This window comes from Aethalodelphis obliquidens, unplaced genomic scaffold, assembly GCF_003676395.1.
Source record: "Aethalodelphis obliquidens isolate GAN/ISIS:26980383/991018 unplaced genomic scaffold, ASM367639v1 scaffold2, whole genome shotgun sequence".
In the NCBI taxonomy this organism is placed as follows: Eukaryota; Metazoa; Chordata; class Mammalia; order Artiodactyla; family Delphinidae; genus Aethalodelphis; species Aethalodelphis obliquidens.
In genome coordinates this window covers 39108899-39122381 of record NW_020837946.1, presented here as the reverse complement: position 1 = coordinate 39122381, position 13483 = coordinate 39108899, and the positions used below count along the sequence as shown (strand labels likewise).

General features: G+C 40.2%; 1 protein-coding gene across 3 annotated transcripts in view; it reads left to right on the top strand.

Moving 5' to 3' along the window:
- Window positions 1-13483, top strand: part of SLC39A10 (solute carrier family 39 member 10) — a 104819-nt gene that overhangs the window by 29351 nt on the left and 61985 nt on the right. The window contains exon 1 of one of the 3 annotated variants that reach the window (XR_003436857.1): window positions 9268-9680. The exons of 1 other annotated variant lie outside the window; for it this stretch is intronic. The gene's annotated coding sequence lies outside the window, so the exon portion shown is untranslated. Of the gene's footprint in view, window positions 1-9267; window positions 9681-13483 lie in introns of those variants that run through there. One more of the 3 variants, XM_027125378.1, reaches the window with a different exon arrangement.

Sequence of the window (13483 nt, the reverse complement as noted above, 5' to 3'; positions counted from 1 at the left end):
TTTCCTTCAAAGAGGTGAGTCTATTTTAGAATGGAGCTAAATAATTTTAAAGTCACATTTGCATCACTTTCAAGGCGTGCCCAGTTTGCCCCACAAATGACATGACAGCATCATGTTGGCTGATGTCATTACTGATACATTTTGGTTATCTCAGAACTGCTCCAGCTACAAAGCTACTGTTTTGTATTTGAAATTCTTATTTAAAATATAGGGGAAAAAATTACAGACTAATTCTGAAAACTTATTCCCAAAATTACATTAAAAAACTCTAGATTTATAAAATCATTTATATGCTATAATTTGGTCCAGTTCCTAGAACATTATAGACACTAGGTATATTTGGTTAATTTGCGTTATTGCAATGCTTTATTTTTTTTTACTGTTATTATGGAATTTTTAAAACACAAAAGTAGAGAAAATAGGATGCGCACCCATATAACCATCACCCCCTCAACAGTTTAAACAGGAATAATCTTGCATCATCTGTACCCTCACTGGATTATTTTAAAGCAAATCTCAGACAATTTTATTTCATCCATAAATACTCCAGTCTATTTCGCTAAAAGAACTTGTTTTTTTTTTAAGCTCAATTTTATTACCATACATTTAAAAGTTAATAATTCCTTATTATCAAATATCCCATTGGTATTAAAAATTTCCTGATTGTCTCATACGTCCTTTTACAACTGGATTTTTCAAATTATGAATCAAACAGTCTCCCATATTGAAATGCTGTATTTTGAATACTTATTTAGCTATAACTTCATCCACCAATCTGTGCAAAACAAAAATGTCACATGCTCCATACCTTCTAATAGGTTATCTTCTCTGCTAACTTGCCATGTTGCATAAAGGGTTTATAAAATCTATGAAGATTTTGATTAATTTATTGACTACCTTTTTATAAATAAATTTATTCTTGAGGATTTTTTTTTTTTTTTTTTTTTTTTTTTTGCCTTTGGGAAGAATGTTTTTTTTTTCAATTATTCACTAAAGTATTAATGGCCAGTCAGGGCTGGCTTCATCATGACCATGCAACCTGTACAATCACATAGGACCCCATGCTCAGAAGGGCCTGTGCTTGGTTTATTGCTCTGTTGTTGCTGTCTTGAAATTCTTAATATATATATTTTTATTATTAATTATTTTTGGCTGCTTTGGGTCTTCATTGCTGCGCATGGGCTTTCTCTAGTTGCAGTGAGCAGGGGCTACTCCTCATTGCGGTGCGCGGGCTTCTCATTGCGTTGGCTCCTCTTGTCGTAGAGCACAGGCTCTGGGTGCATGGGCTTCAGTAGTTGTGGCATGCAGGCTCAGTAGTTGTGGCACATGGGCTTAGTTGCTCTGTGGCATGTGGGATCTTCCCGGACCAGGGTTCGAGCTCATGTCCCCTGCATTGGTAGGCAGATTCTTAACCACTGCGCCACCAGGGAAGTCCCAAATTCTTAACACTTTTGATCAAAGAACCCCACATTTTTATTTTTCACTGGGCCCTACAAAGCTATATCGCTGGTTCTGCTGGCAGTATAAAGGCTAGGTAGAAAACACATGACTCCCTCCTAATGTCTCAAGTGGGTTTCAATAATTATTAGAGTCTACCTGAATTTCCTACCTATATCTCTAACAGGAATATTAAAATCTGACTAGACTTCAAGTTACTGACCAAAGCACCTTTGATCAAGCAGCATCTTTTTTGAACAGTACCCATGCAAAAAAATGGGAATGGGTTTGAGAATACTTTTTTGCATATTTAATATTTCTTTGTTGACCGTCAATAATGTAAGACTTTGGAACATCAGTGCCTGCATATAGTAAATGCTCTAACTGCTTGTTATGATTATTATTAGTCAATTATTATTATCATTTAATATTGTGTTATTTAGTATCTTGACTCTCGGTGCAGCTTTTAGAGAAGAAGACTTGAAATGCTTCAAAAGGCATTCTTTGACAGATACTAAATTTGGAACATAATTGCAAAGAGGTTATTTTCTAAGTGATCATTATAGTTTTCCAATTTGGTCCTCATTTCAGTAGCACAAGTACAACCTGGCCTGATACAGGCGGTCTAGCCCTCTGAACCAATTTAATATCACACACACAGATTCCACACTTTCAGGCTTTCTGACCTTGTCTTTCAAACTTCCTTAAAAGTCCTAATGGACACAATTATATGTTGGATCTAGTACTTAATTTGGGGGAGCCATTCTCAAGGATCTAGTGTTTGATCTAGTCTATGGATGGACTGGCTAATTCTCCAGGGTTTTCATTAGAGAAGAGCAACTTGGAAATTTTGATAATTCTGTTGATACCTATCAATTTCTATTTCCTACTCCCTTATAACTATACAGTTATAAAAGGAAAATTAGGACATAGAAGACAATGCAGGTGATTCATAACATTTCTCTTTGATAATAGCAAACGTGCAAATATTTCCCAAGTGTGGTTCCTATTTAATAAAAAGGTGTAGGGAAAAAACCCAAACTCTCTCTGCTACAGAGCTTGGTTATTCCACAATCAATATCACCTGGAAAGGTCAGGATACATTCCACTTACATTTCTAACATTGCTAATGAATCAGATATCTTAAAATAAAAGTGTAAAGAACTGGGAAACATACAGGAAGAGGCTCATGCTAAAACCATACTCAAAAGTAGCCACTCTGTTTTATGTAAATTCTAGAGAGTTCAAGTAAAGACTAATAACAGTCACACATGCACATGTGCAGTTCTCTATAAAGGTATTTATAATGTTGTGGACTCACTCCACCCTTAGAAGATAAAAGGCTTTCATAAGAGCACACATTCTGGGTCTCTCGGGACATTGCCCACGCACAAGGTAGAATAGGAGACACATGGTTTCGGTATTCTTCATGTAGAAGCCTCAGTTTACCTGTGCCTACAGTGAGCCAGGGAGACTGTGTGAATGAAGGGGATTTGGTCTTGGACTTGTATAAAGCTGGGAGTGCCATTAGCATTTTTGCTGCCATAGCAACCCATATTATCTCGAACAGAGCACTTGTCACTCTGTACTGTAATGGTCTCTTTAATTACCTCCCTGACTGGACTGTAAACTACTAAAGGACAAGAATCATATTTTGTTTGCTCTCATTTTCCAGCTACATAGTGGCTTGCGCATTAACGGAGCACACACTTTTGCCTGTAGGTCTTTTCATCCCTTAAAACTTGCCTTTTTTTCCAAGGTAGACTTACAGACTTACTCCAAGATTCATCTAAATCCAAGGACTGCAATGAACAGTCCCCTAAATGAATTTCAGTTTAAATCCCCTAAGGGAATTTCAGTTTAAATCTGCTGGGATATATTTGCCTGCACCTGACCAATTATTCATTGATTAGCACATTAATAGCTCATATTTATATGACTATGATCAAAGTCATTAACATACACCTGATTCTGCCTAATTTTTAATATAACTTTACTGGTATAAATAAATACTTGAACAACTACATCAAATCACCATAAAGAGGAGAAAGCTTTCATCTAAATGTGTAACCAGATTGGCTAATTAACATTCTAATTTAAGAGACTGTGGCATAAACATCTCCCTTGGAATTGATTCAAGCTAGTCAAGCTGAAAGATAAAGCAAATGTTCACATTATAAGTATCTTTAAATGTTTTTACTCTATTCTCTATTCCATTTAAAATTTTCATTGACCTGTGACATTTACAGCCTGGGAAGCCACCACTTTATGGTTCTACTATTTTTTTTAACTACCAACTTTTGCAGAGAAAGTATGTAGATATTCTCACAAAAATTGGGACCTGCACAGAGTCTCTAGATAAGAAGCAAAGTAATGTAAGGATTAAGAGCATAGCCTCTAGAGCCAGACTGTCTGGACTGGGGTCCTGGTTCTGCCACATGCTAAGCACCTCAGTTTTCTTCATCTATGAAATGGGCATAGTAATATCTGCCTTGCAGGGCTGTCATAGGAATAAAATTAGTTACCATATTTAAAGTATTTAAAATGGTGCCTGGCACATTTTAAACCATATACCTTCATGTGTTTAGGGTGGGAAGAAAAACTGTGAAATGTAGCTGCTTAGAGAAAGCAACTATCCTTGTAATTGGAATGAAATTTGAATGCGATGAAATTATTAGAGCCTGTAGATGAGATCTACAAGAAGGGTAAGCATGTAGGTTGCTAACTGTTGGGCACTGCCGGAATCATTCCTCACAAAGTATTAGGAAGTTTCTAAAACTTGTAAAGATGTGTGCTGGTAAAAAGAGGTGATTTATGGGATTCTGTGGAGAATGCAAAAGTGGCTTATTCTAATAAAAATAAAATGATTTGAGTTTTACTTAGAAACAGTGCAAGAAAAATTCAGAAAGCTTTAGAAACAAGAGAAGCTTCTCTTGTTTTGACAATTCATTTATTGCCTTCTCTAATATTTAGAATTCTGTGGCCTTGTTGCTGTCAGATTTTTAATAAATAAAGGTAAGCAATATTTGTTAAGATAAACCAAGTGTGTCTTGGTTTTAAAAGATGTACTTGTTTTCATAAATGTCATTTGTGAAATGAGTCCCATTATTAATTATCTTGGAAGCCCTAGGCAAGATTTGAAACTTGCTCTCATGTGGTGACATTTTAAAATGAATTTTAAAATGAGTTTATTAATTTAACTAGTTACACAAATAAACCTGTTTTAAAAAATATTTACATGGTAACTTGTTAATTCATTTCTATGTTGATAATTTTTATTAAACTGAACCATGACCATCCACAAATATTCTTCAAATCTGTAATATTCATGTGGATATTTATGTTACTTCTTTATTCCTTTGGAATAAGAGTTAAGGTTTGGAAAGTCGATTTCCACACCACTGTGCCTCCGGAATTTCAAAAGATCCAAAATGGCTGCCTGTCGGCATCTAGGCCCCCTTGGTTGGTATGAGTGGCTGCTTACCAAGCCTACTGTTTTTCTCCTTGTTAGTATTCTGTGAGTGAACAAGGCTGGCTGGAAGCAAGATTGAGAAGTTGGCAATTTGTCCGTTTTTCCTTCTGTCCCTTTGTAACACACTACCCTTAAGAAATCTGGATACTCAAATTTTCTCTCTTCCTTAAAAATTCCTCTTTAGAAAACACCAGAAAAAAATATATTCTCAAAGCAGTATAGATAAGTAATAAAATGGTAGTAACTTCCCTCAGGGTCAAAGTCTCTTTGGTTTCAAGGCCCAGAATGGAATTCTAAATGTGGAATTCCAGGGATTGGTGAGAACAACAGAGTAGGTTTGCGGGAGAAGCTTTTCTGATAACATCATGTGGTCACATCTGTTGTTGGCCTGTTATCCTTGCTCTAGCTCAGAGCTTCTTGATTTTGTTTATTCTTCTGAGTGAGTCTTCCCCTCTCTCCTAGGCTAGGTCTCATTCCTATTTTGAAAGGACTTGCCACGGCGAATCAGAGGCTCGAATCAGAGGCTCTAAGCTTCTCCATTATTGTCTTTCTCCCAGTAGAGATGTCTAATGCTAAGGGCCTTCTGTTTCTATTGCAATGAATTGAAACTAAGGGATCTGGCTAGTCTAATGTTAGCATCATCTAGGCAAATCATATAGAAGTTAATTTTCTACCCTGCTTGAATTGCTGTTTTCATTGTTTCCTTTCTCTAATCTATTTTTATTTCTGCAGAGAGCCTGAAACTTATTTTATTGAATAAGCCTAGCAACTCAAAATGATCTCACTTGCCAGGCATGTCAGTCACGTTTGTCTCTCACTAGGGTGGGACTGGTCCTTCTCTCCCTGCCTTTGTGTACCCGTTTCAAAGTGGTGGGCTCTCTGGATGAGGATGGCCTTCTCCATTTCATGAGTGCTGCTTTTTAGAAAGAGATGCAAGGGCAGCTGTGCTTCTCTCTGAGAACTTCCATGTAAGCTCTGAAGGCCTGTTTATCTTCATTTGAGGAATGGCAAGTCTTTAGAAGAGATGGAGCCATAATTTCTCAAGGGATCAGAAAAAGACTGCCCCACGGGCCTCACTTCCCATCCTGACCATGGGGTTGACATGTTAGGTGTCACACAGTGCCGCAGGCCTCAAAGAACAGGGAGGAGGATGTAACTTTTATATTTCTCTGGCTTCAGATCTAATGCTGGGGCCTTAATTTCCAGGCTAAAATATGTAGTCTGTAAAAGTGAATAGGCAGTTGTTAATTTTTTTTTTTTTTTTTTGCGGCACGCGGGCCTCTCGCTGTTGTGGCCTCTCCAGGCTCCGGACGCGCAGGCTCAGCGGCCATGGCTCGCGGGCCCAGCTGCTCCGCGGCATGTGGGATCCTTCCGGACCGGGGCACGAACCCGTGTCCCCTGCATCAGCAGGCGGACTCCCAAGCACTGCGCCACCAGGGAAGCCCGGCAGTTGTTAATTTTGAGGCCTAGATTTAGAACATATTCCTGAGGGCTTCTTTTCCCAACTCTTTAACACCTATTCCTGGTATTTAGCACTCCACATCAGGGCTATATATCAATATAATTTAGTCTTCCTTCTCTAGGTATAAACTTATCTGAACCAAACTTTTTTGGCCATATAAAAATCAGTTTAAACTGAACATGGATTTCAGGAGGTTTTGTTACCTTTGATTGTTACTAATCTTGATTCATGGAAAGAACTATTGAGCTTGCAAGGTTTGATTTCTCAGAAGCAGTCATGTTCTTAATAAATTTAATTAAAGGCTCAACTTTGTTGTGTATGATGACAATTTTCTCCTCTATTAGAGGGAAAACCAAGTTTATGACACAGATTTTCTTTATTCACAGCAAAAGATTGAGGTATGAAGTATGGTTCTTATTTTCTCTATTTATTGTAGTTGGTTCTTTTCTAACCCTCTGAGGTGCAAAAAAAGCCATTGGATTTATTATATCATGCTTCACAAAGGTAGATTGGTCATGCTTAAAAGTTTAGATATGTGAAATAAAATTGTGACTGAAGCAAAACAAATGAGAGGTAAACTATTTACACATAATTCAATACTTTCTCTTCCCCGCATATGCTGCAAATCGTCTGTACTGTTTTATAGTTCAGATGAGCTTCTTTATGAATCACATGAGACGGCTGGAAAAAAAAAGTCTGACCTTTCAGAAAGTTCCATGATTCTAACATATTAGAAATTCCTTACCCTAAAACTGGTATAAATATAAAACTGGTAAAAATAAAACATATGTTGTAGTGATATTTTTGCTGCACTTTCCATTGTTTACCTCAGCAGGTGATTTTGAGTAAGGCTGGAAATCATTTTCTGAGATTCCTTTTTCCAACAGGAAAAGTAATACACTAGTTTGCAGCTCAATCATTACCCTACTGAGTAATTTTGCTCGAAGTCCTGCCCTAGTCAGTGTGCATATACTTGATCCTATATAAATGTTTGAGTGAGTATATAAAAGTGGTAGAAGACAGTCTATTTTCAGTTAGATTACCCTATAGTGTTATGCAGGGATGATATTTAAAATACGAAAATTAATAAAGCATAAGCACCAACAAATTAGAATGGAAGTCTTTGAGAAGAGCTGGGTCCTTCGGTTTCTTTCTTAGCCAGACATTAACCCTTTAGTTCCTGAAATGTGGGAGGTCTAGAGAATCCTGAGAGAAAGGGCTGGTACAGGGATGGGGATCAAGGTGGAATTCAACTCAGAGATGCAGCTGTTGACCAACTTGTATATTTCAGTATTTGATCAACGGGTCTCTGTGCCTGTGTGTACCAGCTGAACATTATTAGCCTTGTAAATACATAATTAAAAAGCAGTGAGGGTGTGAGGGCCCTAAAATATAAGGAATGTAAGTGCTATATTTTATTGAAATTTAGGAGCAAAATATCACATGTATTTTAAAGTTGCTGAAATAATATGTTCAATAAAATAATTATGAGGCTTAAAATATCAGGATAATTTGGAAGCTTTTTATGCTTTCGACCCAAAAGACATACTATATTTATATTGATTTTATGAAATCTAAAGACTTTAGTTCTGATTTTATAAAATCTAAAGACTTAAGAATAAATTTAGACCAATTCCCTTAATTTATCCATGAATCTGAGGACCGTGGCCATTCTCTTCCACAGTTAGTGATCATGGTAAGACCTGAAGCTAGAACTCAGACTTGATCTCTTTCCTTTATACATCAGGACTTCTCCCTTTCCCTAATAGCAGCATGGAAACCGGCAGGAGTGAGGTCGATGGCTTTTCCAAACAAAACAAAACAAAAGGGATATGAGAAGCTGAGTATCCTGGCAGTCAGTAGGCATTTATTGAGCACCTAAAAGATGTTTTTTGTAGAGATACAAAACAAAAACAAAACAACCTTCCTTCCTTAAATATGCAGAATAGCAGGAATATGTAGCCATACTAACTGGGTTTGGATCCCAACTCTTCTCCCTACCTGTTCTGAGGTCTTAAGCAAGTTACTTCTTGTGCCTCAGTTTCCCGGCATAGGATAATAATACCTACCTCGTCGTGTTATGAGGATGAAAGTAATATACATGTAGAGCACATAGGAAGTACTTGACACAGTAAAGCTTGCTGTTACTATTGATCATGGTTTTATGCACTCTGCTAGACATCAGTAAGGTACGCCCAGGACTCTGGCTGGATACAGAAACAGGCACGCCAGACAGAATAGATAAGCCTCACCATGGAGATCAAATAAGTGCCAAGAAGCAGGGTAATGGAGCAAAGGGAAAGTGTCCAGAGCCACCTTCTAAGAAAGTACGGGCTGTGAATTGCTTACAAAGAGGAGAGGAGACAATTCACATGTCAGGTATGGTGTGAGCAAAAGAATGGAAAGCAAGAATGACCACGATGTGGTCAGGAATCCATGAAATTGCTGGGCTGGATCGGGAGGTGTTGCTATTGGGTGTTAATGAGTTTAGCAGTAGGAGGTGGTGGAAAATTTTGGAAAGTTGTCAAAATCCTCGAGAATTCCTCTAAGTGCGTGATATGCTCTCTGGACTCAACTTCTTCTTTTCGGCTTGTAAGGCCCACAGGAAGTGCTCTTCAGAATAAATTGGGAGGAGGGAGAACTATGCAAAATACCTCGCACTTAGCACTAAATCAGTATTAATTCCTTTCTCCCTTCAGAGACTGAAAGTTTACTTTAATAAAGGGGAGGGATTAAGTTAACGTAGATGTTTAACTCGTGTACAGATAAACATTCTAATTTATCCATCTTAAATCTTCTGGCTGAAGCGTTTGCGTTTAGAGCTTCCCTTACTCATCCGCCTCGCCCGGGCCGCAGCAACCGACAGGCAAAGCCGGGAGTAAAGGCGAGAGGTAAAAGAGCGCTCCACGCATGCGTTAGAAGCCGCCCCAACTACCCCGCGGCGTCTTTTCTTGGAACAAAACTAGCGCGGAGCCGCGGAGCTCCGCAGTTTGCGTAGACTCGAATTTCCTATTGCTCTCACGGTCCGTGTGGAATCCACGAATGGTGCAGTTCTGCTACGCAAGTTTCGTTATTCGAAGTGAATGGCTGGGTGGTGAGTGTACGCCCAGAGCGTAACACCCATAGGCGGACGGGGTGCGGCTGCGCAAGGACCTGAGTGGGCCGTGTACGCCGCTAGCGTAGCGTGGTGTCTGACGCTCAGGTCTCCGCGACGCAGTTGGCGCAGCCGGCTTTGGTGAATACACGATTTAGTGCAGCCGGGGTTTGGTACCGAGCGGAGAGGAGATGCACACGGCACTCGAGTGTGAGGTAACTATAAAACCCCGATTTGTTTACATTCCCTCCCCCAGAACCGGCCCCTTGCGCGGCGGAGACTGCGAGTCCCGGGACAGCGGGGTGGGGGTAGAAAGGGAGACAAGGACCGGGGAGTCGGGGCTGAGTCCCTCGGGGATCCGGGCGCTGGGCTTCTCGCAGCTGCTGCTGTCGTTGGCGGCGGCGGCGGCGGCGAGCCGGGCAGAGCGCGCTGTGGGCTGCGCGTGGGGTGCCGCAGCTCCTCGTGTGCGCTCTGGGCTGCCGCGGGGTTAGCGGCCGGGCAGCCTCCGCCCCGCGTGCGGGACCCGCGCCCAACTTAGCCCCCTGCCGAGGCTGGGGGCCGCGCGGAGAATGGGGCAGTGACCACTGGGCAGAAGGTGGCGGTTGGGGGGCTACGCGCGGGCGGCCTGGGGGCCGAGGGTGGCGTCGCCGCCGGAGGCGGGGACACGGTGGCCCGAGGGTGGGAGGATCCGCAGTCCGGTATCGGCGAACACCCCCTGTTCTTCCTCTCGCGTGGTCCTCTCCGGTGTATCACGGTGACCCCGGGATGGAGCCTGGGCGCTGCTGTTCCGGCCCCGGGAGGCTAACGGACGGTGGCGCCTGTGCTCCTACCGCGGGAGGCCTCGTGGGAGCTTGCTTTCTCCCCTACCAACCGGAAAGCCGAGGCGGGGCGCGGGGTGGTTAATATTGAAGCCAGCTGGGGTCCCTGGAGCTGAGGGCTCGGGTTGGGCTGGGGCTGGGTCGGAGGGGGAGTTCGGGTGGGCCGGGAGGTGGCACGGCAGCCCAGGCTTTGTTCCTGAAAGCTCTTTGGCTGAGAGCGATGGGGGGCCCTGCTGCGGCAGTACGTCGGGGAACCTTCGCGGCCCCCTCCCCGGGTCTCGGGATCTGCTCAACTCCTTGCTTCTCCCTTGGGACCCCTGAGTGCCCAGGCTAAGAGGGGGGCCTGGTGAGGGCGCAGGCGACGTGACGTTGGAGGTCTTCCTGTGGCTTCTGTAAAGAACTGTTCACGTGGGAGTCTGTCCACATGGGCTGTCTTTATGAGCTGGGCAGGAGGAAGAAGCAGGATCCGCAGCCCTCAGTTGGAAGGGTCCTTCACTCAAGTCCCTGTTTTAAGTAATAAAGAGTGACATTAAAGCACATAATTTAAAAAGAAGATGGTAGGTTATACTGTGTGTGTGTTTATTTTTAACTTTAATTTAACGTCTTTTACGCTGTTCAGTTCTCTAGTTTTACCTTGGAACTGAGTCATTCTTGGAGCAAAACAAGCATGTGACAAGTTTGCATTTCATTTGTGTGGGTTTTTTTTTTTTGATGGGTATCTAAATTCTACATAATTAAGAACAAGCAAGTAATATATGGGAAAAGCTGGAGATTTAGAATGTAGTTGATTGTAGTAATGCAGTTGAAAGCCTTAAGTCAAGACTTGTGTACTGTTTTTTGTTAGGACTTACAATTCTACAAATTTTAAGTACCTTGAGGCAGTCTCTTGCTCTAGACTTTGGGGTCCACACCAGACAACTTACATCCCTCCATGTGCTGAGTACTCCCATAGGAGAGAGAAATAGGTAATACCAACGATGAGTGATTAGAAGAAAAGAAAATAATAACGTACTGGAGGGACTTTTAAACTTTTTTTGTTTGATGAAACTCTGAATGATGAGTTTAAATGTATGGAAAACGTAGGATTACAAGAGAAACCAGTTGTATTGAAATATAATTACCAAAATGTTAAATATTTATGATGAAGTAATTCATGCTTTAGTAAAGCATTAAATATCGAGTAGTGGCAAGTCTGATGACTAATTTCAAACTAGTGAGGACTGTAAATGATCTTTATAGGATTTAATTTGAATGATTTATATTAATAGTGTCAGGTGCTGCATATTACTGTGCTTTTTGCCTACATTTATAACTGAAGGGATAACTAAATTTCAGAGATCAATTACAATTAGATATGTCTGTCTTCCGTATCCAAATTCACAAACCTGAATTCTTTACACAGCCCCCTGGTTAAGAACCCCTGTGTAAGAATGACTTTGTGCTACTTTAAAAGAAGTGGTTAACTATGAGGTGACATCGATAATATATTGCATGATAACCTTTACTTATTCTTCATGTTAATTTGTATTCTACTAACAGATAGCTTAAAAGCCAACACAGTTCTTCCCCTTTTTTGAGCACTTGATTTGAAGTAGGAGGCCTCAAGTCTGGTATGCAGGTACTAGTCTAGGGGGTGTTTTTGTTTGTTTTTAAACAGATTTATGGAGAATACAGGGTATAGGTATTATAACAAGGGAAATTATTCAACAACAGGAATCATCTGCTTTTAATTAAAGCCAATTTACGTTGTTACTATTCTATTCCCCACCTCTCCCCCACTTCCTCTACCCCCAGTTTTGGCCGTTATTGGAAAGAAAGTACAGCTTTGGAGTGAGACTTAAGGTTCAAAACTGACCGATTATTAACTAGTTTGGTTACCTTGAGCAAGTTGCTTTATCTTAATCTTTTATCTGTGAACTTGAAGTACTAGAAAAACCTACCTCATGGGTTTACTGTGACCTTGAAATGACTTAATGAGCTAAGGGGCTACAGATAATTCATTTTACCTTCTTTCTGCATAGACGTTTCAGTTCTTCATTAGCAGTTGAAGGACTACTTTCTGTCTTGATTCCAGAATGAGGTTTAATGGTCTCTACTGGGCCATTGCAGGGATACAATTATCTTATTGTTGTTATTCATATGTAATAATTCATAGAATTTTTTCTGCTTTTGCATTTTCTAACTTATAATTACATACATATATCTTGTTTTCCCTGCCAGACTAAATTCCTTGAGGGACACACACTCCACAGCTTTTGGTGACATAATGCTATAATGCTCATGACACCTTATTCAGTGAATGTGCAAAGCTTGGTTGTCAAGCTCTTTAATCGAGTTAAAAATGTTAAGTGAGTGATACAAAATTTAAATTCAGTATTAACCCAAGGAAATATTAATACTTTGGATTTTGATATGTCAGCCCTTGTCTGTGTAGTGGCTACCTCAAGAATGGAAATGCTCATTTATTAAAAATTGTATATCAAAAGGACTTTATCATGAGTGCATTTTAAACGTATTCATAAGATGCAAAAGAAAGCACACAGTAGGAAATGGAAAAGAAGTGCAGGTAATCAAAACAGAAAGCTAGTTTTTTCCTTTATAACAGGTTTTATAACCTTATTAAGTAATTTTTCATTATAAGTGTAATTCTCATTAAAAATATACTAACTTTAGCTTCAAGTTTACAAGTTAGAAGAGTGCTGTTTGTCCCAACAGTTTGATGCTGCCCCCTAGTGTTTGATTCCCCTTGAAGTTTTCATGCACTTACCTTCTTCATCTTCACCTTTTCCTAAAACAAGACTATTTAAGTTACAATTAGATTCCTTAGTGCTATTTATCTAGTCTACCTTGAGATTTCCTGCAGCTGGTTAGTGTTACTAATAAGAGTCATTTTGAACTGGTTAACTTTGATTGCTTTTAACCCTAATTTTCTGAAAGGGGCTGAGTTTGGGTGGAGGTAGAACAATATAAGGCCAAGTTTCCTTGCAAGTTATGTTGGGGGTGTTTTCAAACAGAAAGAGGGCTATATATTAAATGTGTATCTTTGAGGTTAGCTTTGCATATGAATAGCAGCAATTCCTTCAGTCTGGGCTGCTTCTGGCTTAATTTAGTCCCATAGAACTTTGTGTTGTCTCCACTGTACTGAAAATAATGTTAAAATCACGTGGTGAGCTTTTTTTTTAAGTTCAAGTGTTTTGGAA